Source organism: Struthio camelus, chromosome 4 (genome assembly GCF_040807025.1).
Source record: "Struthio camelus isolate bStrCam1 chromosome 4, bStrCam1.hap1, whole genome shotgun sequence".
NCBI lineage: Eukaryota > Metazoa > Chordata > Aves > Struthioniformes > Struthionidae > Struthio > Struthio camelus.
In genome coordinates this window covers 27,620,075-27,647,695 of record NC_090945.1, presented here as the reverse complement: position 1 = coordinate 27,647,695, position 27,621 = coordinate 27,620,075, and the positions used below count along the sequence as shown (strand labels likewise).

General features: G+C 41.2%; 1 protein-coding gene across 3 annotated transcripts in view; it reads right to left on the bottom strand.

Moving 5' to 3' along the window:
* The window catches only part of EMCN (endomucin), a 147,350-nt gene extending 123,449 nt beyond the window's left edge, over positions 1–23,901 (bottom strand). For 2 of the 3 annotated variants that reach the window (XM_009689341.2, XM_068942012.1), the window contains exons 1-2: positions 23,654–23,899; positions 14,587–14,732 (exon numbers count right to left, since the gene is read on the bottom strand). The gene's annotated coding sequence lies outside the window, so the exon portion shown is untranslated. Of the gene's footprint in view, positions 1–14,586; positions 14,733–23,653 lie in introns of all 3 variants that reach the window. The other variant, XM_009689340.2, reaches the window with a different exon arrangement.
* Positions 23,902–27,621: the final 3,720 nt, after the last annotated feature.

The following is a 27,621-nucleotide window of genomic DNA, read 5'->3' as shown; positions in this document are numbered from 1 at the left end:
AACATATTAGAGTTCTTCCTGTGATCGTGTGATTCTTTCCCTTAAACATTTTTGCACAGTTTCAAGCCAATGATTAACATTCCATTAGCAAAATAACAGCTATAAACTACCAAGGGAACTTGCTAGGCGTGCTCTTGAAATAACGGTTTTGATTGAGTAGGATTCTGCTCCATAGCAATGCCGAGGCACAGTGAAAGAGCAGAGGTTATAAAGTAGACTATTGCTGCAATTAAAAAAACAGGCAAAATTTTAGCTCAAGGGAGAACAAGGACTGTTTTTTCTCAGTGGTAACTGAGAAACCAGATTAGGCTGGAGACTGGAATCAGCTGCCTGTGCAACAAACTGGCTACATGAGGAGCATATAGCCTCAGCTCAGCAGCAGCCTGGCTCCGTGAGGGACAAGAACAGCAAGGAATCTAGCTGCAAGAGGAGGGAATTTTGCAAAAGAAACCCACAACCACCTCAGAAACAAAAAGAAAGAAAAAAAAAACCCAGGAGGATAAGAGCTGTTGAGAGTCCTGAGATGGTGATGGCTGTGACTGACCACAGAGGGGCTGGAGCAGGAGTAAATCCTTGCCGTCATCTACAAGGATGCAGGACCATGAGCCAATGCTCTGGCATGGCAGGGAGGGGAACGAGGCAAGCAAGCGGCATATGCAGAGCAACAGTGTGTTTTGCACCCTCTGTTAACGTTGGTGGCAGTGGTCTTGGCAGCCTCCAGGATCGTGAGCAATGTGGAAAGATGACACAGGCAGTGCGTCGCCCATGCGCCATGGTTTGGTGACCAACTGATCTCAGCTTTCATCAGTTGCTAAAAATACAGGGAACATCAATATGTATGGTAAAGCCCAGTGTTTTTCCACTTACGTTCAGCAACACTCATGCTCAGCTTCTGTGTTAGGGCCTTGGATACAATGAGTAGCACTTAAATAAAATTACTCACATGAGCAAATGCTAGTAGGTGAAGATAAGGATGGCAGAATCAGGTTCTTAACAATTTTGATACAGAATGTAAGCAGCCTAAAGAGAAGCCTAATTCAGATGCCTCGGTATGCAGTCTTTTTTATTACACCCACAAACCACCTACAACCTCTAAATTGCTATTCTTTAGAAACACCCTGCAGTATTTTCTGGGTTCCAACATACAGCAGTGTTGTAGGCTTAGCTGCTGGATTTGTGCATACACTTGCAAAAATAAGTAATGGAGAGCTTGATCAGACAGCAGGATTTTTTTCTCAAATGACACATTTTAGTATTAAAGGAAATGTATTCTGTTATCCTGCTAGCATGGAATAATGAAACTGTAGCTTTTCCTTCCTAGCTTTTTCCTTCCTCTCCTTTGAATCTTGCAAAGCAAAAATGATCCTTTGCTTGTAGGCTGCAGCAGCCTACAGAAGCTTTCAGAATAGTGTCAGAAGCCTACAAACCTGCACCGTTAATTGGAGCCTGTATTACTAGTGACACTTGGAGAGTCAGGCTGTCATTTAAAAGAAGCAAGGTACTCTGCAGATGCCAAAGCCTGACATTTTGTAGTGGAGGGAGGATGGTCCCGTACCACTGAGAAATGTTAGTTCTGTAGTAGAACAGAACATGGTCTGTGAGATAAAATCTCTTTTCCTGTCAGTCTGTGTCAGTAATCTCTGTCCCTCCATACCTACAGAGAGACGTACAGCAGTCATGAAAAACAAAGAACACACCACTGTCATGTTTTCATTCTAAGATATGCACATTATTATTCAAATTCACTGCTTGGCACTGCTGTATTTATTGTGCAATCACTGTAATTCTCAGATGAGAAAACTAAAGGAAAACAAGATGATGCTGATATTTAGGCTGTCTCACGAATTTCTGTTTTGTTTCTTGGGCAACTTTTTTTTTGTTTTGTTTTTTTATAATTGCAGTCTCAATTTAAGCAGGAGGAGGGAGGAAGACTGAGAAAAAAAAGACTAATTCTCTTCCATTTCACACTATTGAGTATGGCTAAAGAACAAAATCTTTCTAGAGCCACTATAATAAATAAATCTAAGAAGGGTAAACAAAGAAAACCCTGCTCCTACTAACAACCCTGGCTTTTGAACACACTTTAAAAATATTTCAGTGTTCATCTTTTCTTTTTATTCATTTTAGACCTCTATAATCTCCACAGTAACCACAATACCCTTAGCATATACAGACCTGTAATGCCTTTTCCTCCTAAGTTTCAAAGCATTAAAACCTCCAGAGGTAGGGAAGTATTGGCAGCCTTTTTTCCACATGTGCGTGGGGGCAAAATCTAGAATTTCCAAAATAACATAACAGAAGTGATATATTGCTCAAATAGAGAAAAAGACTGGACAACAGACAATTCTATTGCATCTCCTCCAGAAAATACCAACAGGCTACAGAGCCCTTTCACATGAAGCAGGACGGTGCCTCTCATTTACCCCTGCCTGGAGGCTGGGTTCATGAGAGCCAGGTTCTGCCTGCTCATCACCAACACCTGGTGCTGAGCTGAGCTCTCGTAATGTCAGGCTTCCTCCCAGATAGATGCTCTGAACTGAGTATAACACCCGCAAAAAAACATTTTTCTTTACTGAAAGAAGAAAAATGCTAGTTCTGTGGATCTAAGTCTGCAATATAATAACAAAAAAATTACTAACTAGGGAAGATAAGGGTCAGACAAGAAAAATTTTTATACAAAGCACTGAAATCAGAAGCAGTTCCCTTACAGCCGTGTCCTTGGTCTCAGACAGTGGGACATGTCTGTTAATCCCTGTCCCCTCTCTCTCAGCACTGCCTTCTCCATTAGTCAATGTTTACAGTAAATCACATTCTTTCCTTTATTTCCCCTGTCTGGAGTTGTCATCACAAGCCATTCACATGAGGCCCAAATTCATCTGTAAGATCACATGCCAAAACAATGCCTCTCTGGTGTGGTGCACGCCTGTCCCAAAATATAAACCATCACATTTAGCCTTGCCTGCCACTGCTTTCTGCTGGTTGTTGAACCCCAAGATATGTCCATTGTTATATTCTAAATAGCAGGTTCTCCTTTTCTGCAATGCCCTGCTGTAAAACAATAGTTATCCAGATATCCCACAGTTTATCTTATAGTTTTGCTCTATGTATATTAGATTATTCAGTAGACAAAACTGTGGTTCATTGACTGGGAATCCACTTATGCTGTTACTTTAGAGAAGACTCTAAAGTTATAACTTCACATTTATTAGCATTTCCAGCAAAGGAGTCTGAGATTACAGAATTCAACTTGTACTCCTTAATATAAAGATACTGTAGACTCATCAAAACAAGAGCACAGTATGATCCTCAGCTTTAGCTACCTCTCAAATATATCTGCCTCTAAGGTTTCCCCTCCAAACTTCTGTGGCCTCTCTTCCCCAAATCTTCAAGAAAAATCACCTGTGTCAGCACCCCAGCAAGAGAAAATCCATCCTCTCACTGATAGTTTTCCAAATGCAATCACTACAACATTTATAATTAGGTTTCTTGCTTTACGAATGATTACATAAGCTATTTCAGAAGCTAAAACAAGAAGATAACGTCTCTGCAAAGTGAGAATTATTTGAAGCACGCGAAAAGGTACTGTGTTCTCCTGGCAACCAAAGTTGTAAAATAATGCAATCATATCCAAAATAATGCGATAAAAGATGATGTGATACTTGTTTCAGGTTGTTATGGCAACTGAAATAAGCTTAAATGTATGTATCCAGAATTTCAAACAAATAATCTAATGGTATGTAAAGTTTCTAATTATTCCTATTCAATTTACAGTCACCCCCATTCACTCATGCTTACTGTAGCTCTATTGTTCAGTCCTCTTTAAATGGCCTTCACCCTGTTCCTGCCTGACCTAGTTTTTCATTTGTTTTCAACTCTATTTTTTGACCCTGGTTATATATAGATATATACATACATATACATATATGTGTGTGTATACACATGTACATATATATATGTGTGTGTATATGTATACCTACACATACAATTATTATTTCACCCCTGCCTGTTCGATAGAAACAAAATGGCTTGACATTTTAGTGCATCATCTGTAACCTGGTCTTACTTTCTTTTTTAAACAGTCTCGTTGCTTGTGGAAATGTTGTCGTATGGTTTCAGGATTTAACTCCCCTCCCCTTAACTCCCCTCTCCACCCCTCCCCAGTCCAGATGAATAACCAAAAAAAAGTGCACCTAGAGATCCAAATATCTGAGCTAGGAGGGCCCATCCGCCCAGCCTTGCTCCCACCAGGCGCGGAGACAAAACCCAGCCCATGGAGGACACATGGTGGGCAGACGTTGGAGCCACATCCACTGTGGTTGCAGCCAGCACCATTGCACTGATTTGGGCTGACGCCTGCTGAGACAGTGCTCAATTTCTTAAGGAAATCAGTTGCCTTGCTCCCAAACACTTGATTCTTATCACAAGGCACTTTTCAAAAACATTTTCCACATCTTTTGAGACTGAATAAAACTCTAATTTCCATAGGGTCAAACCTGAAATCAACCCATCTCCTGTAACTGACCCAATGAGGTTATATGAGGAACTAACTGTTTTCTAGAACAGGATTTTATTCTCTATTTCATGCCTAAGTTATTTTTGAAGTGATTCAAAAAGATACAACATTTAACTTGGTACGCCCATTAAAATTCAGGGGTTTGTGTGTTTTCCAAAATCTTTCTCCCCCCATCCCCAACTCACTTGCTCATACGTACACACACTCTCTCTCTCTCTGTATATTTTCATACACATATATCTTCTCTTTATTTCGATCAGTGACCAGCGTACCATGTGCCCTGACAGCAATGTGCTCCGTCTTCCCTGCTAACACCCTACCTCTCCATCCTAAAGCAGTATTCTGGGGCAATGCAAAGTGGCTTAAAGGATGCTTGTTTAATCTGAGTCACTTTTCACACCGACAGGTTGCCAGCCTGTTCTACCCTAGGCTATTCCTCTAATGTATTAGGGTTATTCATCTGAAAAGTTACTGCTTCAGTTAATGCAATGAGCTTTCAGCAGCAGTATTTACAGTTTCTTATGGAGGCAAGGACTATTTAACATTTGGTGTGCTGTCTTCCCTGTGACCTCCAAAGCTGAATCAGATGGATGCTTTCTTGAGTAAGGCTTGACAGTCACAGGCCTGCCCAAAAATCTGAACAGGCTAGTTTTGGCTTGGTCTTTTCCTTTCCACCCATTAGATGCAGCTTTCCCATGTGGGAACAGAGCTCTCCTTCCACAGTTAGCTGTCACAGGGGTGCATGGCCCACCCCACAGCAACACAGTGCACACAGCCAGGAACACCTACAGAGGGTAGAGGAACAGACCTGAAAAGCAGCTCAGTTGTACATCATCTATATAGCCTTTTGCAAATTATCCAAATGCTATGATCAGTAGACTGTGAATCGCTTAGGGCCCTCCAAGACACAGGCAAATTTTGAAATAAAATGAATGGTTGCCATTTCTTAACTAACTCCTCCTATTTTCTGAGTGCCTGAAGGCAGATAAAAAAAGAAAATCTGGCTTTGAAATCCTAGTTTCCCCATCCCTAAAGTGCGTGTGGGAATTCCTCTGAGCTAGTTAGCTATAGCAAAATAGTAAACCCTCACAACACCATTAGTTACTTATACTAGCACAGGAAAGCCTGCATGCCCTGATATACACCCTGAGCTCTCTTCCAGTTGCCTTCCTATGATAGGTATGCGTGGGCAGCATCTGCCAGCGGGGGTTTGCATTCATACATGAGTGAACACTTGTGATTTCAGGTTTCAGGAGCTCTGCCCACCACCACCTCCCCTGGGCAGCTGGTTGACACAACACCTCTTGGCTGTGCGCAAAGATTGATGACTCCCACCGGCCTAGTTTAGCTCAGGGCCAAACCTACAGGTAGGAGGCTATTAACCCCTCCCCCCTTCCCCCAACAAGTAACTCCTCCCTGGGTTGTGCGCTCTTGCGGTTGCTCAATTTGAAGACAGGAAAAGAAGCAAGCCAGGGATATCGCTTTGTAGGGAAAGGCAGAGCAGCAGTTTCCTCCCACAAAGCCTGACTTAAAGAAACGCTGGTTAATGATCCTTTCCCTTCTGTTTTGCTAGGCCTGTTTTCCATTATCTGCCTCCATGCTGACAGCACAACTCATGTCCTAAGTGCCTCCAAATGCATTTGTTTTTTACCTGCTAACTACTCACCTGAAGCAGTATTAATGCATCAGTGAAAGCTTTGCCACTTCCAATTCCCCCAAAAAAAAAAAAAAAAAAAAAAAGAAAAGGAAAGAAAAGGAGAGGGAGAAGCAGCCAAGACAGTGAAAAGAAGGGGAATGGGGATAATGAGTAACTTCAGCTGTGTCTGCAGAAGTGTATCTAGAGCAGAAAGAAACCAGCACAAGCTGCCTGACCATCACTGTGCAAACCCAAAATAAGAGCCTCCAGAGAAAGCAAGCAGAGTCATACCATTTCAGTGCCTCCTTGGCAGCAAACCTGCAGCTATACCATCATGTGGGGGACAATTCTCCTTTGCCTTCACCATTTACCTAACCAGCTCTCTGCATAACACTCTCTCCATTAGTCCCCCTTCCTCCGGGGACATCCATTTTCCCAGGCTGGTGAAAACGTCCCTGCAAATAGTTTTGCATTTCACCATGGCAGCTCTAGACTCTTCGCCACATGACTGCACAGTCAGCTTTAATTAAAAATAACCAAGACCAGGAAGTTTTGTGTAAAAATCAGTCATAACAATTGGCTAAGCCTGAAAGTATCAAAGCCATTTGTCTTGTAACAGGTACAAATGGCTCGATATCAGCCCTTTGAGTATGCTTATTACTAGGCTATACTCTTGTCCTAAAAACTCCCCAGAGGACACAAAATGATGGGGAAAACTTACCTTATGAAAATATCATTTATCCAGCTTTTTTGCGTGATGATGAAAATAGGACTGGTAACGTACTTTCTTTGAAGGTAAGAGTACCTCTTGGGCTATAATAAAAAAGCTTTTGTGAAAGAGTTAGTACCATAATGGTTTTCAAAATAGTATGCTGTATCACAAAATTACCATAGCAGCATTTGTAATATTCCTAACATTTACCCATAACCTGTCATTGCAATTTGGGGACTAGAAAAATCAATTCAATTCATCTCTGATATTGTACTAGACTAGGGGAAATGCCTGAGTGACATTGTGTACATGTTTCAGTACCACTTGCATCAGCCTTCTTTCTATATTCACTGTCTCTATGAATTAACCCCAGGCTGTGATACCTTTACTCAGTCTGAGTATTATCTGAAGAGCCATCCCACTAGATTCAGTAGCAGCAACCAATATGTTATAGTAACATTTAAATTTATAACATATATCACAAGATAGGCCTGCATTAAGCATTGCACAGGTAGATGTCCATGTTTTTAAATCATAGAAAAGGATTCTCTAATTCTCTGACCACACGCTTATGTTCAAAGGACAGCTACAGCATGTGTCACAGACGACATTTACTTATTTTATGTCTTATTTGAGGGCCTCTAAGCAAAATGTATGAGAGGCAGAGGATTACGTCATGTTATTTTGCCTCAACATACTTCCTCAAAATCAATTATTTTTGTCTCTGAATTACAAAAAAGTAATTTCTTCGTAAAATTACAAGTAGTCACTGCGAGGCTAACATTTCCTTGTAACCTTCTGTAGCTCTAACTCCCATTTCTGTCTGCATAGAGCCATCTTTAAATGATTTCCCTTACATCCCATTGAAGTAACTGGAATTTAAACATGCTCCTATATGCTTCACTTCAGAGCCGTAGAATTACTCACTGTATTTAGAAACTTTGCTTTATCATGGCCAAAGGGTGCAGAGATCTCTGGTAGTCACTTCACATGTTGCTTTTCTGTTCCTTCCCTTCTTGCAAAGCACCAGTTTTTCCATATCCATGAAAGTCTAATCATATACTGCAACTGCTTGTCTAGTTTGAGATAGATGTATCTATTTTTTACAATCCACATTTGACATACAGACAAGTTACACGTCAAAGGCCTAGAGCATAGTTACGGGGGGGGGGGGGGATCATGAAAAGAGCACACTTGGCGACTCAGCTGTCAGCCAAAGTGAGGCAGTTTCATGTAATCACACTTGCTGCATCTGATTTAAGAGGCCCTACCAGACAAACTTGACTCTGCAGACCTCGCACAGGTATATACAACAATTTCTTGCTAGGCCTGGCTTCTGGACTAGACAGCATTGCAGGGTGGAGAGTAGAAAGGCTTGGGTTACAGCCTGGATTTAGCCCCCCCCGAACTGTTAAACATTGCATTTCATCAATCAGGAATGGCAAATGTGACAATATGAGGCACGAGTTCCTCCCTGAAGCCTGTCACACTTTGGTGCAGCTGTCAAAGGGAAGATGGGTGAGGCTTCTTAACTGAGCACGAGTAAGTAAAGCTCTTTTAGCTGTGGCATTTTAAACAGAAAAGCAGAATAGCCTAGAAAGTGAGTGCTCAGGAACGTGGAGAGAAAGCTATGGCAGTAATGGCACATGAACCTGTTGCAGTATGCCTGGAGGGATTCAGCTGTGGGTAAGGGAAAGAAATTTTAGATTGTGCAAGACTATGGAAGAAGCCAACATCTATATGGCCTGGGGCTGAGTGAAGAAGTGGGATCTGGGGTTTCCAACATGGAAGTCTTAAGTCGATTAATGTAGGATAACAGGCATGTCCTAAGAAAGTCACTTGGAAATTAGAGTGCTTGATTCTTCTTGAAATTAGGCCATTTAGTGTCTCCCACCAGGCATCCAAAAATGCAGATCTTAAATTTAGGAAATGTTTTTGAAATACAGACCTTTGAATACAGACCTTTGTGGCAACACAAACAATGGTAGAGAAGTTCTTGTGTCAGAGAAGGTTGTGAACATTTGGGGAGGGGAAAAAACTTTCAGAATAAGCAAAACAGTGCTGGATAATTAGACATCCAGAAAGAAAGGTTAGAGAGAGGAACTGAACTGAGAGATCAGGATAACATGGATTTATGATCTAAAACAGATGGCAGACAAAACACAGACTGAATAAAGCTTCTCAGGGGTAGGGTGACAGTGAAGACTGGAACTGCCACGGAAACCAGCCATGCCTTTTTCTGGCACAGCGAGGAAAGAAGAAGATCCATCTGCAGCAATACTGCAGGAGCATCGAAAGGCACAAAGGGACAAACCCCAGAACCAGGAGGAATGAAGGACCTGTTGCCACAAGAGAGCAAAGCAATTGTTGAGAAAAAAGGATGGAGTACAAACTTTGTGAGTCAGCCAGGAAGGGATAAATTAAGAACACTAATAAAAACAGTCATCTTGGTGGTGAAAATCTAATTGAAAAGATCTAGGATGCAATTAGAGATGAGGCCATTGAAGGAAAATATGCAAACTCCCAATATGCATGACTGAGAAGTGAATGAGAGTAATAAGGAAAGAGTTAGGGTAAAGAGAGTTGATCTGGGGATTCAGACTTCTCTATGTCTTTATGAATATGAATCCAAAAAGCCAAAACGGTTGATAGTTGTGTTGTGCAGAGGAGTTGAACTGCTGTTCTTTGTAATTTACCCTCTTTTAAGAAAACTGATGTTACGCTGAAATTAAGTGTGCCAGGGTACTCATAGCGTATGTGTATTAGACGGGAATGTATGTAATGCCTGGGACCCTGCCTTAGTAAAACAACAGGGGTTTGCATGTTTTATAAGCACATTTTAATTTTTAACCTTGTTTTTTGGGGGGTGAGGGAAAAGCAACTTTTGGAAAATATTTTTTCATTGATCTCTTACCATTCTCTCTCTCGCACACAGTTCTCTACAAATGGATTTCACAATAGGAGAAAATAAATAAAAAGTAATATATAATGAAATATAAAGACAAAAACCTTGCCTGCATAATTATGCTCCTTTGATACTCATGGATTTGGTAGAAAGACTCATTAACATACACAAAGCAGTTAACTAAGAGGAAAGAAAAATCATTTCTACATGTTAGAAGAAAGAACTCATGGATTTTTTTTTAATTTTTACTTTTGTCATTTTCAGACAGAATGTCAAGCTCGCATTTTCTTAGGAATTTAACTAAAAGTCAGAAACCTGCATGTGAATTTAATCTTTTGATAGGTCTGTTCTGCAGCCAACACAATACCAAAATCAGCCTATAATTTGATCTGCTCATGTATAAACACTGAAGTGAAAAAAGACCAGTTATCTTTGCATCCTTAGAGCTCAAACTTAGTTTGAAAGCCAAAAGTCTCTGAACACTTGCTAACAGTCCTAGCAGTGATATGCAAGTTCTTGGAGAAGTTTCATACAAAAACATCTTTTCCTAGTTTCTTATTCCTTTGAGGCCCTTTACGTGGCTTCATCATAGTGACTTATGCCAGCAGTACAAGAGTGGGTCATTTATAAAGTTCATATAAATGATGCATTTGAAATGTGTTTCTTGTTCTGGTTGATAAAAGTTAATTGTATGCAAAATGGCATAGAGCTATTTATCATGCATCTTCCATGTGAGGTAGTTATCGCTATTCAGGTAAGAAGATCGTTTCTTTACATTTTTCTAAACCAGGCTTACAACCATTTTAGGTACTTTCTTTAAGAAATTAGCAAGTTACTATTTGTCCAGTTATTATAATAAAAGATGCAAATTTAGTCATCTGCTGGAAGAAAATTGGAAGCTATGAAAGGCTGTTTCTAATCCAAATCCCTGTGCTGACTCCCTCTGCAGCAGTGATGGAATTATTTTCTCTGTTCTCAGCCCCAGCTTTCCCCCTAAAGTGCTAATGTTAATTATACCTGCTTCGCAGAGGTTTTGAAACAAACAGTCCGTGTGTGAAAACTACTTTGATGCAAGTAAGTGCCAAGTTTTAGTAATAAACATATGGTGAATGACATTTTGTCTGGATTTATACACTGTAAAAGCATATTTAAATATCAAATTTGGAAATCAATAGTGAATCAGTGAAACATTGGGCTGTTTCCGCAATCAATAAATAACCACTTCCTTGCATCCCTTGCTCTAAATACCAGAAAGCATGGTGCTGCTACAGGCATTAGGCAGATGGCATACCAAATTTTCTTGCCCTTAGCTTGGTTCTTTATCATGTAACATTTTTTAAAGAGCAAGACTATTTCCTGCATCTGCATTAAGGAATTTATTTAGATAAACCAGAAAGATGGAAGAAACACTAGCGCTACAACATTTGGGCATGCAGCAAAGCATGGAGAAGTAGCATTTGGGGCAGCCCGCTAGTGTATGCTATCCTCCTTGGCTATATGCAAGTTTAACTAGAGACCAAGCAAGCAGCAAAGCAGCAGGACAGCATGATGATCCAAGGCATCATTTCAACATCTGTAAGCAAGTTGAATACCCTAGCACAGGGAAAGTCTTAGAAACAAAAAGCACTCAGAGAAAGAGGGAACAAATACAAATCACACCATTCCTTTTTTGACACAGAAAACACGGACACACATGTCTCTTGGTTCGTGTCTGGCAGATGATTTTTAGTGTTTGTACTGTAATTTGTCCCTAATTCCAAACACCAAAAGAGCAGAAAAGACAAGAAACCAAAACAAAGCCCAGCTAACTAACAATATTCCCTACACTCCATCCACAGTGATTTTTAAAAGATTGAAAACAGATGTTAGCAAGAGACTGGGGCCTGACGCACATGTTTCAGTGGTGGTTTGGGCTTTCCCCATAGTTCAGGAAGCGTAGGAGTGAGGATTTCCATAAGAGAGGATCCGCATTACTCACAGGACTGTTTCTCTCAGCTGCCCATTACCCTTCATGGCCTTCATCCTATTTACTTTTTTTCCATTTAATTCTAAGTGCCTACAGAGAAGAAACTACTGCTAAAATATATGCATGTAATCTGTGGCCACCATATTTATAATCTATAGACAGGTTATATGCATTTGAAGCTAAACTATCAATTAAGTTTCTAAATACTATTTCTGGCTGTATTTCTAGCACTCCGTGAAAGACAGCTAGAGCTCAGATCTGATGAGGGCAGTGCAAGGAAGAGAATAGAATAATACAGATAATCTTTACCGATATAAGAAGCTGCCACTAACTAGGTTGAGTTGGAATTGTGTTTTTTTTTTAAATGTTTTTAGTCACCAGCCTACTCTGGCCAGAAATAAATTGAAATAAAATAATAACTGTTATCCAGAACTTCAAACTACTGTGTGAATAGCATTAGTGCACTTGAAGATTCCTTTATCTTAAAAGGCAGTCACTGACACAGACAATTTGCAGTCTTAAATTATTTACAATTGTCTATTTGTCAAAGCAATAAAGTAGAAAGAAAGGATGCTGAATACTGACACAGACATAACTCTGTAGTGACTGTGTGCAAAATTATGAGCACACAGAGATTTTTAGCAGTGCATATAGCTGAGTGAAAAGTGCTTTGTTTTAAATACAAACCTCTGAAAAGGCAAACCAGTTTTCTTTCATTCTTTGTTCTGGAACTGATTTTTCATTTTCAAGTTATTTGAGCCAGGTTGATCTTGTTGCTCAGGTATTCACACTGTTGAACTGAGCAGCAATGGTCTGGTTTCCTCCAGCAGGCCTCCATGTGTACACTGTCCTGCAACTGTAAATTCCTGTGAATGTTTCCCTGACTGCTTTGTAGGCACACTACAAACATTCAGCAGAAATTGCTTTTGTTCTTTTGTTAATATTTAATATAAAATTTAAATCTCCAAGGACAAAGACATTTTGATTCGGAGGCAAAGCTAAAATGATTATCATATTAAGGCTCTCAATTACTTCTTCACAAATAAGTATTTCCATATGGACAGTTGTATGACAAGTGGAACAGAGCTATTTCTGTCTCCTACAGCTGCAGCTGTTGACAATTTTCATAACACAGAATGGAATCCTTCACTTCAGCCCCAAATTAACCTTCCTAGATATGTGCATCTCCTTTTTTTCTTTCTATCTTAAATTATCAACATCACAATCCCACTGGAGAACTGGGAAACTGAGGTTATAGAAATGTTTAATTTTTATAATAGTTTTAATTACCATGTATTTTTAAAAATAAGTGATTTCTCATATCCCTGTGGGATTGCTGTTCTAATTTGAGTAGTGACAATGCAAGTGGTATGGAATTACACTTAAATCTGTAAAGATTACAACTATGGTTAAGCTGTTACAGTAAAGTGCCCATACAACCCCAGTGCCATGGTAACTTGACGTCTTAAGAAAACTACTAGACCTGCATTGGTCTTTACCCCTGAGAGGCACAGATATCAATGCAATCTACAGATGAAGAACTGGCTAAATCACACAGGCAGTCTGCTGGGAAATAAAGACCTGCATCTAGGATAGCCAGGTCCAAAACTATCCTGCTAACCACTGGACCATCCTTCCTTACTATACTCAGCAGCTTCCATACATACACCTGAAATCATTTTGAAAGCATAGCTAAAGTTACCTGCTGTGTGTACGTGCACTCAAGTTTCATTCACCGTAGTTTAATCCAAGGACAGGTTCCACTGTCTGGGGCTTGCTGCTCCCATCCTGTTACGGATTTGCTACTACGAGTACTGCTTTTAACAGCTTTCGTAGTGGTTATGCATCAAATTATCAGTGATCTGTTAGGATGGTACCTTCCCCATCATCAGTTCATGCTGTGAATACCTTTCTAATTGGTTGTTAGTATCATCCAGAGTTCTACCACAGTTAAAGAAAACCTACAAGATGAGCTGTAGCAACAATAATGAAAACCCAATAGTATAAGAACACTTGTGAAACCCTGACTTAATCTGCTGTGATACTTTACAGGCTTGCTCTGCTGCACTGCTTTGTTACAGAAGGAGAAGATACTCTGAAATCAAAGCAGTGACTTAGAACAACAGCACAGAGCAGAAAGGTTAATGTGAGATAGGTAGGAGAGGTGGCCGTAAGCTCAAGGTGGACAGCCTGTTTCTACACAGGGAGAGTATTTCTCACCAGTGGCAAAGCTACTCCTCCACTTCTTTTACCCATTATTTTCTTCCCTCTCACCACAAAAGAGAAGGAGGCCTAAGCTCAAGGCTTGGAGTTACCTACCAAATCAAGTTTGCTCCCATCTGGAGGCAGAGGCACAGACTTCTAGAGAAGCTGAGGCAAATCATAACATTAAATTGACTTCCTTTTGATACTGAGAAGACTCCATAATACTTGTCACATAAATCATTTTGTTTTCATATTCCCTCCACAAACCTTTGAATTTCAATGGGATGCTTTGTTTGCCAGCAGCAACAGCCGAATGAGTCTGTCCTCAGGATCCTCCAATGAATGGCTTAGCAAATACATATAGTCTTGCATTTTCTATATTTCTCCAGTAAAATGGTAAATAGTGACAGCAATACTTTGAATCCCTCCAGTCACACAAAACAACAATGGCATTCCTCTGTGGGTTTCATCCATGCAGAGAAGACCTCTCAGATTTCTGGTTTCATTCCAGGTTCCCCTTTTGCTGCCTGGCCTACTGACAAACATCTTCGTTATCTGCACTTGGAAAACTCTTTAAGACCTCAAAGGATTTTCTCATTTGTGAATTTTGTGGTCATAGCTGTTTTAACTGGCCACCAATTGTACTTACTCCTTTATGATGTTATCTCAGGGAACTGCAGCCTCGTGATCCTGTAGTTTTGCCAGACTCAGTATTACTCATTAGAAGTCCACAAGAGCTTCCAGGTCTTCATCAGCACTTTTACGGACCATCCATGTACTGTGTTGTCTTCCACCCTTTGAAATACAACAAAGACGACAGACATTAGAATCTTCAGCATTTCTTGGGTGTTAGCTTTTATGTATCTCTTATTTTATGTACAGATCATGTCACTTAGCAGAGTTCTGCTGTCTCCCATGCACTGCCTCTTCCCTTGGAGGCTGCCACACAGTTTACCACACCATACAGGATAAGTCTGATGCCTGTTTGCTTTGGGGCCTCCCTTTCTGTGGCTTGTTTTTCCCCCTCTCAGGTTGTAAAAAGAATGCCAGTGCCCAAACCTCACCATTTCTCCTGGCTGTGCTCTGCAAACTGTGGTCACCCCATTGTTCTGGGCCCTCTTTATCCAACCACATGAGTGCTCTTGATTACAGTCTAGTAAAGTTTCTGAAGCTTAGAAATCAGACAGTCACCTTCTGAGCCTGCCCTAGCTGCACTGAGCCTTTTTGACATTGTCTGCTCTACTGCACCTCCCTCTTCAACCCTATTCTGTGGCTTGAGACATGCAGATATGAGGAATGAATTTGTGGAGGCATTCAGGAAGGGGCATGTCCTGTATGACCCTTCTCTTATTTTACAGAAAGGGAGAATCAAAGAACCAGTAGCTGCTGTCTTTGAAGCAGATGCAAAATGGCTTCAGCAGAACTCATAATGGCTTATTGTAAGTAAAACCATTTTACCACAGAGTTTAGATTACAGCTATGATGTTTGTTTGAAGCTCACAAGAAACCATTTCCACTGTATAACTGTTCATTCACTGTAACTCGGTTCTACCAAGTCCAGGCCAGGAGTGATACTACATATTTCTGAATGACTTTGATCAGAATTTTCCTATTTACATACACAGAGTTGTCCCACCACGCTTGTCAGAGAAGTGTCAATTGACTATCAGTTTTTTTTATAAAGGCCTTTCTCTGGGTTTCATGAGACTCAACCAAAAGGAGGTATTTTTGATGTCCTTGAGTTTGTTTTTTCACAACCTGTTGAAATTTCTCAGCCCTCAGTGATTTCAGACAGGACCTGAGAATACCAAAGGTTTGAGCGGTAGAAGCAGAGATCTCTCTCTTAAGAAAAGCTGTGCTAACCAAATGACCTTGTTCTTTATCTATTATAATTTTACAACACCTGAAAGAATGAGAATGCCAAACACTTTTTCTTCAATAAATACAAAAATCACACTGCGGTTCCTCTTTTTTTTTTCCCCTCCCGTATTCTAGTCTTAAAATTTATGACTCCACCAAAGCCTAAAGGGACTATTGCGATGATCCACATAACACAGACTGTACCGTCCCACCTACTACTTCCTCCTGGCTGAAACAGAGCATATATGTTAGTGACAGTGACAAGCTTGATTTAAAGTCTCTAAGCATGAAGGAACCATCACCTTCCTAAATAATCTTACTTATCTGCTTTGCAAAATACTTGCATCTTAACACTGATGACCTACACTGGATTTTTGCTTACGCTGCAATATGCATGGTGAATGCTGTCGTTAAAACTGATTCTCTGTTCCCAGCCATTCTTCCTACTGTTTGCCCGTATCTCAACTTTTGTGCACTTACCTGAATAAAATTTCTGCACCCAGAAGACTCTCAAGGGAAAAAATAAAAGCTAAACAACAACAAAAGCCACAAAATAATAGAATAAATTACTATGTAATATAAATACCTCTATAAATTATAGATACAGAATTTTTTTAGATTATATCTAAAACCAAGCTTTAGCTGGTTGATTTCTGCATTAGAGACAGTATTTTATAATCTATAGGAATTCTACTGCTTTACAGATGTTGCCTTTTCTAATTCTCCATCAGAAAATTAAAACACTGATTCAGATGACACAGCTAGTTAACATAAGTATTGTATTTGCAGATTTCCAAGAAAACTGTCAGGATGACTTCAAAATAAATGTTTAGTTCATTATTTATAAGAAATGTTAGCTTTTCAATGCCAGTTAAGTCACTTAAGATGCTATACCAATGGGCTAGGTTCAGCTGAGCAAGGGATTTCCAGTTTTGCAGGATTATGGATTGGTAGCTAATACTGCTTGTAGCAGGGTTGTTTTTTTTTTTTAAATTCAAGTTAGCTAAATCCAGGAGTTTCTCAGTATGCCCTAAAATCTTAATTAGCAGGTTTCAAGGCAAATTTTTTTATGTTTTAAATTGTATCAACTCTTTCTCCAAATTAAACCCCGGAATATTTAACTGCCTGGATGTTGGGCTGGATGTTGCTTTCCAACTTCTATGGCCCAAATGCTCAGCTGAGGATATCTGCCTGGTAGCGGAGCAGAGCTGGATAAAAGGCAGCTCAAAGCTTGTGCAAAAATCAGATGGCGAAAAGCTTTTTGAGTTAGGGTAAGGCCAGTGCGTTGCATACAGGATACTCCGTGCACTGCTCCACCTTGTCTCCTATCTGATTTTGGTATTTTGTCAGAGTATTGGCAAGTAAACTCATACCAGGAGGTGTATGTGTGCGTGAATGTCCTGCATACTGGGACTTGCTGGACGGGAAGATCGGTACTGGGAAGATGAGAGAGGATGAGGGAAGTCTGAAGGCAGGGGGAGAAGAGATTTTTTGTTTGGAGAGAAGAGGGCACGAGGGTCTGTGACTGCATGAAAACACTTCACTCCAGAGCCTGTAATAACACTTGATGAGGGCTACACTCCTGGGCTGTCAAGCAATGAAGAAAAGTCAAGTCCTGATACAGGAGAAATGAAATTTTCTTTTGTTGAGTACTGAAGAAAGATAAACCATAAGCATGTTTTTAATATCTAACAGAAAGCAAATAATTAGTAAGAATATTAAGAATTATAAGTGTTAATAATTTTTTAAATCTTGAGATTTTCTGCTATGGAAAGGATAATTTTGAATGTATCATCAGTGGAATTTGGACTCTTTGCCCCTTCATCTCCAATTGAAAATTTAAGTGCTGAGTTTCATTTTTCTCTATTAATACCTTTCTTCTGTAAAAAGACAAAGACTGATTATAAAGCAATGATCTAATAGTTCCAGATGTTTTTTTTTCTAGAGATTAAAAAAAAAGAACAAGGAAATAACTTAATTTTCAAACAAAGAGAACTTTTTTCTCTTTATGTTTTGCTTATTGCATAGCAATCAAACTTTGCTACCTTATCAGTCTTTCATCCAGAAAGGCAGCACAGATTTCTAAGGCAGAGATCTGACAGTGCTGGGTGTAACTAGCCCTGGCCCTGTGAACTTGCACAGCAACTTCTGCCTGCAAAGTGCACAGATACAACTTCAGTGGTTACAGAAACCACAGACAAGGAAGAAAGGCTGAAATAAGAACAGACCAGATGTGGAAATGCTGTTGTTACAAACCAAACATAGAAATTAAAGGCAACAGATTCACTTTTCAAGAGTAAAGGCAGCATGGGATATGCATTAGGAAAGCAAGTTGGCAGACTACAAAACTCTTCTGAAAGGAAACAAATCTTGGGAAATTTTTGAAATACTTAACAAGAAGAATCCCTTTTGTTCACCCCTATGCTGGGAGATTCTTGATAATCATTAAAAGGTAAAGCAGATACTGAAACGAACCGCAGTCAAAACTTTCGGGGTTAAATTCGTCCCTGTGAAGATTGTCTACATAGCCATTAAGGTATATTAGACTTCTGAGGTTATCAAAAGCACCAAAGGCAGCCAGATACCAATTTTCAGGCATCCTCTGAAGCCGGTGCGGAAGCAGGAATGGAAATGGGCACCGCTAGCACATCTCTAAGGTACTCCGACTCCTCGAGCTACATTGTGGCACAGCTTTTGCCCAGCTCCTTGTTAAAGAAACAGACTGCCTCAGCGAGAGCTGTGAAGCATGGGGAAAAAAGTCTATTAATGAAAAAAATCTTGTGGAGGCCTGGATCTGTTCCCTGCAGAGTAAGAGGAAGCAGACACCATCCTGCAGGAAACCTGTTACGAGCACTTTTTCTCTCCTCTTCCACTGGCCATTTGTGCAAACACTACATTTCATCCAAGTGCTGCAAGCAGTCTCCAGGGCTCCATCTCAGCAGAGGCTGGATTAAATTAATTAATCCTTAGGTATTTCTCTGGTGGTCTACTATGTTAGGCCAACACCAGCCGCAGGGAGGAGCCAGAAGAAATAAGCGAAGCACAATGAGAGCCAATGAGCCGAAAAATCCCATATATATTTTTACAGAAATTAACTCTGTCTGGAAACACTGTAATGGCGGAGCTGCAGGAATCCTAATGAAGCTCTGCTTTCTATTAATAATTCATTAGTTTCACCAATGTGAGGTCTAGTTGCTCAACAGCTAAATGAAATCAATTCTCTTCTTGTGTTTTAGAGTTCGGGAAGGTGCTGAGGGAGGCAGAGGCTTATAAAGGGAGTGGGGAGAAGAGCTGGGCTGCTCTCCTCCTTCCCATCTCCCAGCTGATGATTTCTGCGGAAAAATGACAACTCAGGAGATTACCTCAGCACAATGGGCAACAGTGTGTCTGGTTTATGTCAGGGGGATTCCGGAGGGAAGACAAGATAGTTTTGAACCACGGACGGCATGTTTTTTTAATGTATTTCTCCTGTAAACTATCTCCAAGTATCTTTCCTAATTCATTCCCCAGTAGGCTATTCTGTACCTGCATGGTTTGCTGCGTAATCCACCTCTCCCTGAAGTATCATCTTCCAAAACTTCAGCCTTAACTTGAAACTATATTTCTTGCCCTTTTGGTTGTAAACAAAAACAAAAAACAAACACCCAACAAACCAAAAATAGAGAAAAACACAACACCCCTCTCCTCCCCTCACCCCCCACCACGACACATGCACAAACTAAATATCTTGACAGTGATGTGTCTTTCTGGTGCACTATCCGACCCTGGGGCAATTTTTCAGCAATATCTCTGAGGGCCCAGAATCATGTTGTGTCCATCAAGCTACGTGTCCACACAAATGCGTTCACCCAGGAAAAAGTCTCTGCTCTTCTGCTGTCTGAAGAGGAGCAAGAAGAAAAAACTGTCACCAGCCCACTATTGGTTCAGGTCTAGTTTATGTTACTCTGATTTTATTTACTCCCTGAATAACCCCTGAGACCCTCAACCAGGAGAAGCTTCCCACCTTCTCAGACATGCTACTGTAGCTCACAAGCCACCTTCAGTTGTTGATTTGCTGAAAAATCATCATGAGAGGAAATCTTTCCATAGACAGTGAAATCTAGCCACAAGCTTGTAAAGTTTTCTCCTTACCGTTCTGGAATTGCGCAAATCTTTCAGTATTGCTGCTTCCTGAAATGATATTAAGGCCATTAGTGGAAAGGGTCCTAATGGGCAGAAAACGTCTTGATTTTTTTTTAAATAAAAAAATATAAAGTACCTTCACTTGAGGTCAGATGCAATTGCTTTGAACAAAGTCAGAAAAAATGGAATAAAGGAGCTAAACTGCTAACTTTTGCAAGAGAACATGGGGAAGAGGAAATATCTGTGTCTGATTTTTGTATGCATTTTGTATGGTTTTTCATTGGATTTTTTGAGGTTTTTGCCTTCTTTCTCTGCTGGACTGAGGCAGCTTGTTGAGAAAGGGACCCTGAACCAGAAAGAAAAGTCAAGAGGGACAGGTCACAGATGACTTGCCACAGCAAACACAAACTAACTGAAACAGGGGTTCAGTAAGAAATTAGAAGGCTGTATTATTTGGCTGAACTGACTATGACAAAGGGAAACATCTAGGCAGCTCCAGCCTGGGTGGTGAACAGGCAGCAGTCCTTGGTGTCAGCACTGGCAATGCCAATGTCCACCCTGCTCCACTCTGACACGCTGCCAGGTCACTCATGGGCTGGTCTGAGATATACTGGGCATCGAGGTGATCTCTGGAGTGTGCTAAGAGGAAGCAAACATGGGCAAGGGAAAACAGGTCTGATGATGTGCATGTCTGTTACAGTTTTTCACTATTCATACTCCTGTTATTAATGCCTGCATACTCTACATAAAAGCAATGCAGGTGCCTTTTTATTTATTTTTAATGAAGTACTTGATTGTACAATCCATCAGCGTGCGAACACTCAGGAAACCAAAGAGAGCCTGGAAGTTTAAAACAAAGCTTTCAATAAATGATTACAATAAAAGCAAATAGCTGTGCTGGCATGCACACTGCACGTGCCACAGCCTCACACTTCCCCAGGCAACACAACCACAGCAACAGCAGCCAGTCCTGACCTCAAGCCAGTGGTGATTGACCATTGTGCCCTGGGCCCCCACAGAAGCTCTCCTTTTGCACATGCTGGGCCTGAACTGGACGCACCACCATGGCTGTCTTGGCAGCAGCCCTCTCCGAGCTGCCTCCTGCCCTGGCAGCACCCATAGGTGGTCTGCATGGCTTGGGCAACGTGCTGATGGAGACCCTCCTGGATCCGTGGCTCGGGCAACATGCTGGTGGAGACCCTCCCAGATCCCCCAGAGCCTGCATATTTCAGCTCGTCACAGTGACGTGCAAGACAGAGCAAACACCTTGGCTAATCAAACCCTATGCCACATCAGCTTTGACTAATTACCACTACCTTGAATTCTGCCTAGAAACTTATTGGCCATCTTTGCAAAGAGTAGGACCCAGATTTACAGTGATGGCAGTGACTTTTTTTTTTTTTTTTTTTTTTTTAGAAAAAAACCTCCCACCCCAGGTCTGTTTCCAAATAGCCTTGGGTTGCAACCCCATTATGTAGCAATGCACTACTTTTGCACAATTTACAAAAGTATAGAGAAAACCAAAACATGGTGGGCAGAAAAACACAAATGGAATTAAATACTAACATACCAACATAAATAATTCTGAGCATATAAGACTAGAAGCAATATCTTTTTTTCACATTTAGCTTATCTGTTTAAAAAAAAAAAAACACCCCAGGCTCCAAAAGACACCTCCTCACATCCATTTTGCAATGGAAACGAACACAACACAGCTTCAAGGCATCCATCTAGCACTGCCACATACCCTGGCTGTCTCACTGCAACCCTTGAGCCTTGCTTGTACTGAATTACACACAGCCCTGGCCCCTCTGCTCCGTTGGATGTCACTAGCTATAGATCAACCCCACGCGCAGCTCAGCCAGCCTCACCTCTGCAGTGCTGTGCTGTTGGCTGCACGTGACAGATCTGTCTGAGGACAAATCCAGTGCCGAACCTGGCAGTCTTGCACGCAGGCACCTGCCAAAGGCCTGGTGAGGGAGGATTTCCCTGATGTCCTTATTTCATCTGAAAAATTCCTGTTCCTGGCCCCTCTCTCTCTATCTCTTTATGTTTCCAGAGAGTAGTTGGCATCCATTTTAGGACTCCTTTACAGCTTTCATTCCTTCCCTCTCTTATTTTGCTTCTAGCTTTATTATTTATTAGCTGTAATGGCTTATGGAAGTTTTGTGGCATCATATTTCTCTTCCCTTGCCTTTTTTCCCTCCCATACCTCATACCTTAAATATGAGCTATTTGTCCTTTTTTGAGGAAATTTCACATTAGGAAGGTTCAGACTACTTCAAGAAGCCTGGAAGCTCTCTAATACAGATGAATCGGGAGCTGCAACTCCTGGCCGTAGTCCCTACTCCCTCACATGCTCTAACATGGTGGCAAACTCGTCACCCTGTATACTGTCCCTTGGCGTGCCAGCTCTGTTTCATCTCACTAACCAACATCAAACGTGACAAATAGATGCATGGGGCCACCACCGAACAGCCTCGTGGACTCTGAAATTTAGGGGAACTCTGTTGTCAGTCAGGGCCAGATCCTGACATCCTGTTGCAGGCTGAGAAGGGTCTTGCACTAGCATAAGTCTTAGTGGGGGAGCTCATAAATAAAGTCTTACTGAAGAGAAGAGTATGACAAGCTGGATCCAGAATAACATTTTTCTGACACGCATCTTTATGATTCACAGTGTTAGGAACAATAGGACCCTGTTATTTTCCTAATTCTCGTTTAAACTGAAGTCTCTTTGAGCAGTAGGGTGGAGCAGAGTGGGTGTTATGGGCCTTACATTGTCCCTGGGTAGGGCTGGGAACCAGAGATGTCCAAGGAAGAGCCCAGGCTGCAGCAGAGAGCTGGAGGCTTCACCGGGACCTCATGTCCTAGCACTTCAGCAACACACAAGGCAGTGCCAAATGCAGCAACTGCACAGATGGAAAGACTACATGGAAAACCTCTCGTGCAGCAATTCCAGCTCCCTCATCCTCCAAGAAAATCCCACCCTTGTGCTCTGCAGTGCTGTCGTCCAGAGGGTGCGTCGATCACTGGTACTGCAAGGTGTCCAGTGTCTCGGCTGAGGTTCTTGGTGTACTTCAGAGGAGAAAAAATATATCAGTATGAACTGGGAGCTCTGGCAGGTCCCATGGCACTTGGTGCCGCAACTAAATTTTAAGACCCGAGCAGACCCGACTGTTTGACACAACAGACTCAGAGCTTGTGACTGGATTTGAGCTCATTTAGGATTAAAAGTGTTCCATAAATGTCAACTGCAATTACATAACAATCATTTCTGCCTTGAAAACACAGATCTAGCACTTGACAAGCTGCTGGGTGCGTGCAGCCGGCGCTCTCACTTTGCAAGGTAATTTTTCACTCCCTAACATGACAGCCAGACCCTAGCTAATACAGATTGTGACAAAAAGTACCAGGCAAATGCTGTTGCTTAAAACATATCATTGCTCTTCATGTTGCAGCCCTCACCAAAAGTTATATGCAAGGGTCTGGCAAATACAGATTTCATTAACCTACCTATAATATTCCCATACCTGACTCTTATTAGATTCATATGCTAAACCCAGGAGAATGTCTGGGGTGTTTGCATGTAATTACAAGACTGATAATTCTATCAGATACAACCTCTCCCTACTTCCATTCAGCCCACAACAGATAAGCATTTAAACAGATATTTAGCTTTAAGCAAGAGAAGCAATCCAGTAATGTTAATTACTTAAAATGATTCAAATACCTACATGCACTTGTAAGAAAAATACAGTATAGCTCCTTATCAGCTTCAATTTGCATGGTCCCAGAGACAGAAATCACATCCATGTCTTGTCCTCCTGAAGAGCATGTGGCATATTGTGGAAGATAAAATCAACAAGCCATAGTTAATAATATCAGCTTAGTAAGTTCATACATCAATGCAAATACGTTCTTTTCTCATGAGTCAAAACAGCAGTTTTTTTATTGTCTGAAAGGACCCTGCGTGCAGTACTTTCTCTCTAATCTTCACCTCAACAGTTAACACAAATGCAATTTTGGACATCACATGCCATATTTAGAAAGCTCTAGTGTCACCATGGCAACAGGTTTCGCTTACACATAGCAATGCACAGACGTATGCTCTAAACCAGAGAACGAAAGAGATGACATTGAGAGTTCACTGAAAAGCTGCATTGCTACTTGCCATACAGTAGATTTAAAGTCTATGAATATTAATAGTTTGGCCTTTCTCAAAATTTTTGCTTGATATTTGAATGAATTGCCTGGTCATGACAAGTTACCAGCAAGTAGCACTGGAAACCCCCCCGTGCTGTTAATAAAATACATGGGAAATATGCATAGATAGATAGCTTTAGATATACTTCTATATGTGTGCATTTTTTTTAATATACACATGCATAAACATATATCTATAGACATATAGATATACATCTACTGTAGTTGCACTGTGACTTACTTCTGGCACACACTGCTATAATGTGGATGGTGGCTGCGGATGTCTTTCCTCTGTAGGAGGGCGGTTCTTCTTTTGCTCCATGCCATTCAAAAGCCTCCAGTGCTGCAGTGGACACCCAACTCAGGATCCCTCCAACTTAGCACTAAAGCCAAGCAAAGCCTGCAACCCCACAGGCTAATAAAATGAGGCCAAAAAGCGTTGGTCAGTCAAGCTTTTTCAGCAAAGACTTCTTGGTTAATCCATCCACAGGACCAGTTCTCGCAAGGAGTATATTCTGCTGTTGTGCAGCATGAAAGTAAATTAGACCTAGAGGACCGGAGTTTCTGTTTTTTCTTTCTTCCTGAGAGGTCCAGTTTAGTTCAGGGAAGATGTATAATCAGGAGAAAACATCCTTGAAAGATGTACCTTACAAACCTCTGCCGTGGGGTCTGTAGTTTAGAGCTGTGCTCACTAAAACTTCAGCTTTTGAGAAGTGAAATGGGAAAGGGGTGTAGCATGCAAGCACGCAGCACCTAGCTGGGTATCTCAAGGATGTTTTCAGTTCCTGCACTCAAAAATCTAGAACCCAGAAGAAGGACTATATTTACCAAAATTGACATAAAACTAGGACATAATTGACATAAATAGGACAGATAACTTCAGTTGGACTTGATTCTCCTTGATTTAGTTACCATCTAGAACAGATTTTCTTTGGCTTCTGGAAGCATTCTCAGGCTTTACCTCTAGTCTGCACAAAAAAGGATCTGAATGCTTCACAAAAAAACCCAGAAATATATTGCCTTTGCTCTCCAGTTCACTTGACATCTCAAAATAAGCTGAGGGAGACCGCTGCTGGGTAAAACACTTTCAAAGAAGGTATTACTGTGCTTGGCAAATATTGGAAAGCTTCAGACAAACAAGCTCAAATCTAAGCCAAATCCTGGGTGAGGATGGAGGAAGACAGGGCATTAGGACCTTCAGACATGGAACCCAGCCACCTTACTTAATCTACACATGAACAGCAAATGGCAGGTCCCCATAAAGGCAGCCAGCGCAGTTTATAAAGGCTAGTTTTCAGCTCATGCAGGCCAAATTCTCAGTGGATTTACAGCTGTGAAGGAGATTTGCACTGGGACAATGTGAAAGGAGGCTCCACGACTGCGAATCCTGTAGGATGGCTGAGGCTCTCAAAGAGCATTAGGAAAAGAGCAGGCAGTCTTAATCTCCGTGAACCCAGCAGCCGGCATAACACTGCCCTCAGTTGGGCTGTCAGCACAGATAAAAATCACCAACTACTGACTCGATTAAGAGGCAGCAGCAGGCTCCTGAGCCCCTTTCCAAAGCTGGACAATGACCCTGCACATTAATAGGGATCACAGCAGCTTTCAAAGAGGATGAGGTCCCCATCTATGACCTGAAAGGCTGTGACACTAGTAGGAGACTTCAGGTGGGATGGTAGTCAGTAGGCCTTATTTAAATCCTGCTTATATCTGACTATTAAATAAATTATTGTCAGTGTCCTTCACTGCTTCTGAATGCTGGTGACACAATGTGTAACATTAATTAGTTTTACAGAATGGTAAGAAAAGGTCATAAGTATTTCTTGTTGGGGGTTTGTTTTCTTTGCATTCAGGAGGACTTGCATCTTGCCAATGAGCCTAAGGAAAAATAAGAAAGGCAAAAGAGTTCTTTGGGAAAGTGGGAGTGTGTGCTGCCTGCTCTAGGAAGGGGTTGTGTCCAACAGAAACACTCAGCTTCCCACTGTTTTTCATCTGTGATTTTCAAGCCATCGCATCCCTTGGTCCCTGACAGTCATTAAGGATGTAACCATTGTAATCCACTGCTGGAATAGCAGCCTGCATGTAACCAAGCAAGTCCATCCCTAACAGCCATCCCCAAGGGTTTACTATCCAAGCCAATTACAAAACCCTAGGGTTTTATTCTGACAACACAGAAATGCTCACATGAGCATAACTTAATTTAATTTGCTGTGTTCAGCAGAATGTATTTTTCATTATACCTCAGCTGTGGCATAGAGATAAATGATGTATTTAGTCTTTTGACAATTTTGCTGAAGCTCCATTCCCAGCTGATCTCTTTCAAGTGATCCATATTTCAGAGATTTTTATCCTTAATAAATCTTCATGATAATAAGAAAAAAACTAGAATAAAGTTTGGAAAAATATTTTCTGCCATTAAAATCATATTTTCTCCCACTCTTCTCTCTCCTGATCCCCCCAAGCCTTGGCCTTTCATTGCCCTTGCAAATATGGCGTACATGAAACCTCCCTCTCCAGTGCATGTGATACTGTAGGAGAATGGAAATATTTCTAAGCCAGGAAATAATGACAGCTATTCCATTAGATATAAAGGCTTTTCCCCACAAGCTGCACTAAGGCATTATACTGTTAAGAGTATTACCTAAAATTCACTACAGTTCTAAATGGCCCAGATATTGTTTTGTCTTGCTGCTGTATGCTGTATCATTCTTTTCTTTGAGTAATGGCTTAGCAAAGCATGCTGAACTGTGTAGAATATTTTCACATTTATAAACATGCTTTCATAATCCTGATGGAAATCACAGTGACTGATCAGGCAGCTCTGCTGGACTTTAGCAGCTCCGGGTTTTTTTTTTTTTTTTTTTTTGGAAACATGTGCAATGCACTCTGTGCAGGCAAGCTCCTGGCCTGGCTGCTAGGTTCAGTTCCTCTGTAGCACATACCCACGTATACAGAGTAATTTATAGCTTATTGCTTTGGCTGAATTAAGTGCACTACGGACAGGAAATGGCTGCATGGCCAGCACAGGGAAACAGCAAGAAGAATAACGTTATCCAGGCAGGCGTTCTTCAGCTCAAAAGTGTTGTTTTCTAGGCTAGTATTTGGTTTCCAAGACATTTTAGCTGTTAGAGAGCGAGCTGCAACTGTCCCTTCTGGCCTCAGTCCTGTGGACCTACCAGGAGCACAGTTCGCACCCATCAGCAAGGGAAGAGTGCAGGCACCAACTGGGGGCACCTGGAGGGTTTTACGCCATTGCTACGTCCTCTCTGCACTTCAGCTTTCCTAGTGAAGCAGTAGAATGTCCCTCTGTCTTTCTGCACTGGCCAAGGCCAGTGAAGAAACCAGGCAGCTGGAGAAGCCCAGAGGAAATGAGAAAGGTCCAGATTAAACATGCAGACACGGAAAAGGGGAAAAAAGCATACCGAAGAGGAATTTGTTATTTCATGACAATCTAAGTAGTAGGTGGTAAATTTAGTAGTTGCCAATGTGGGGAAAATGG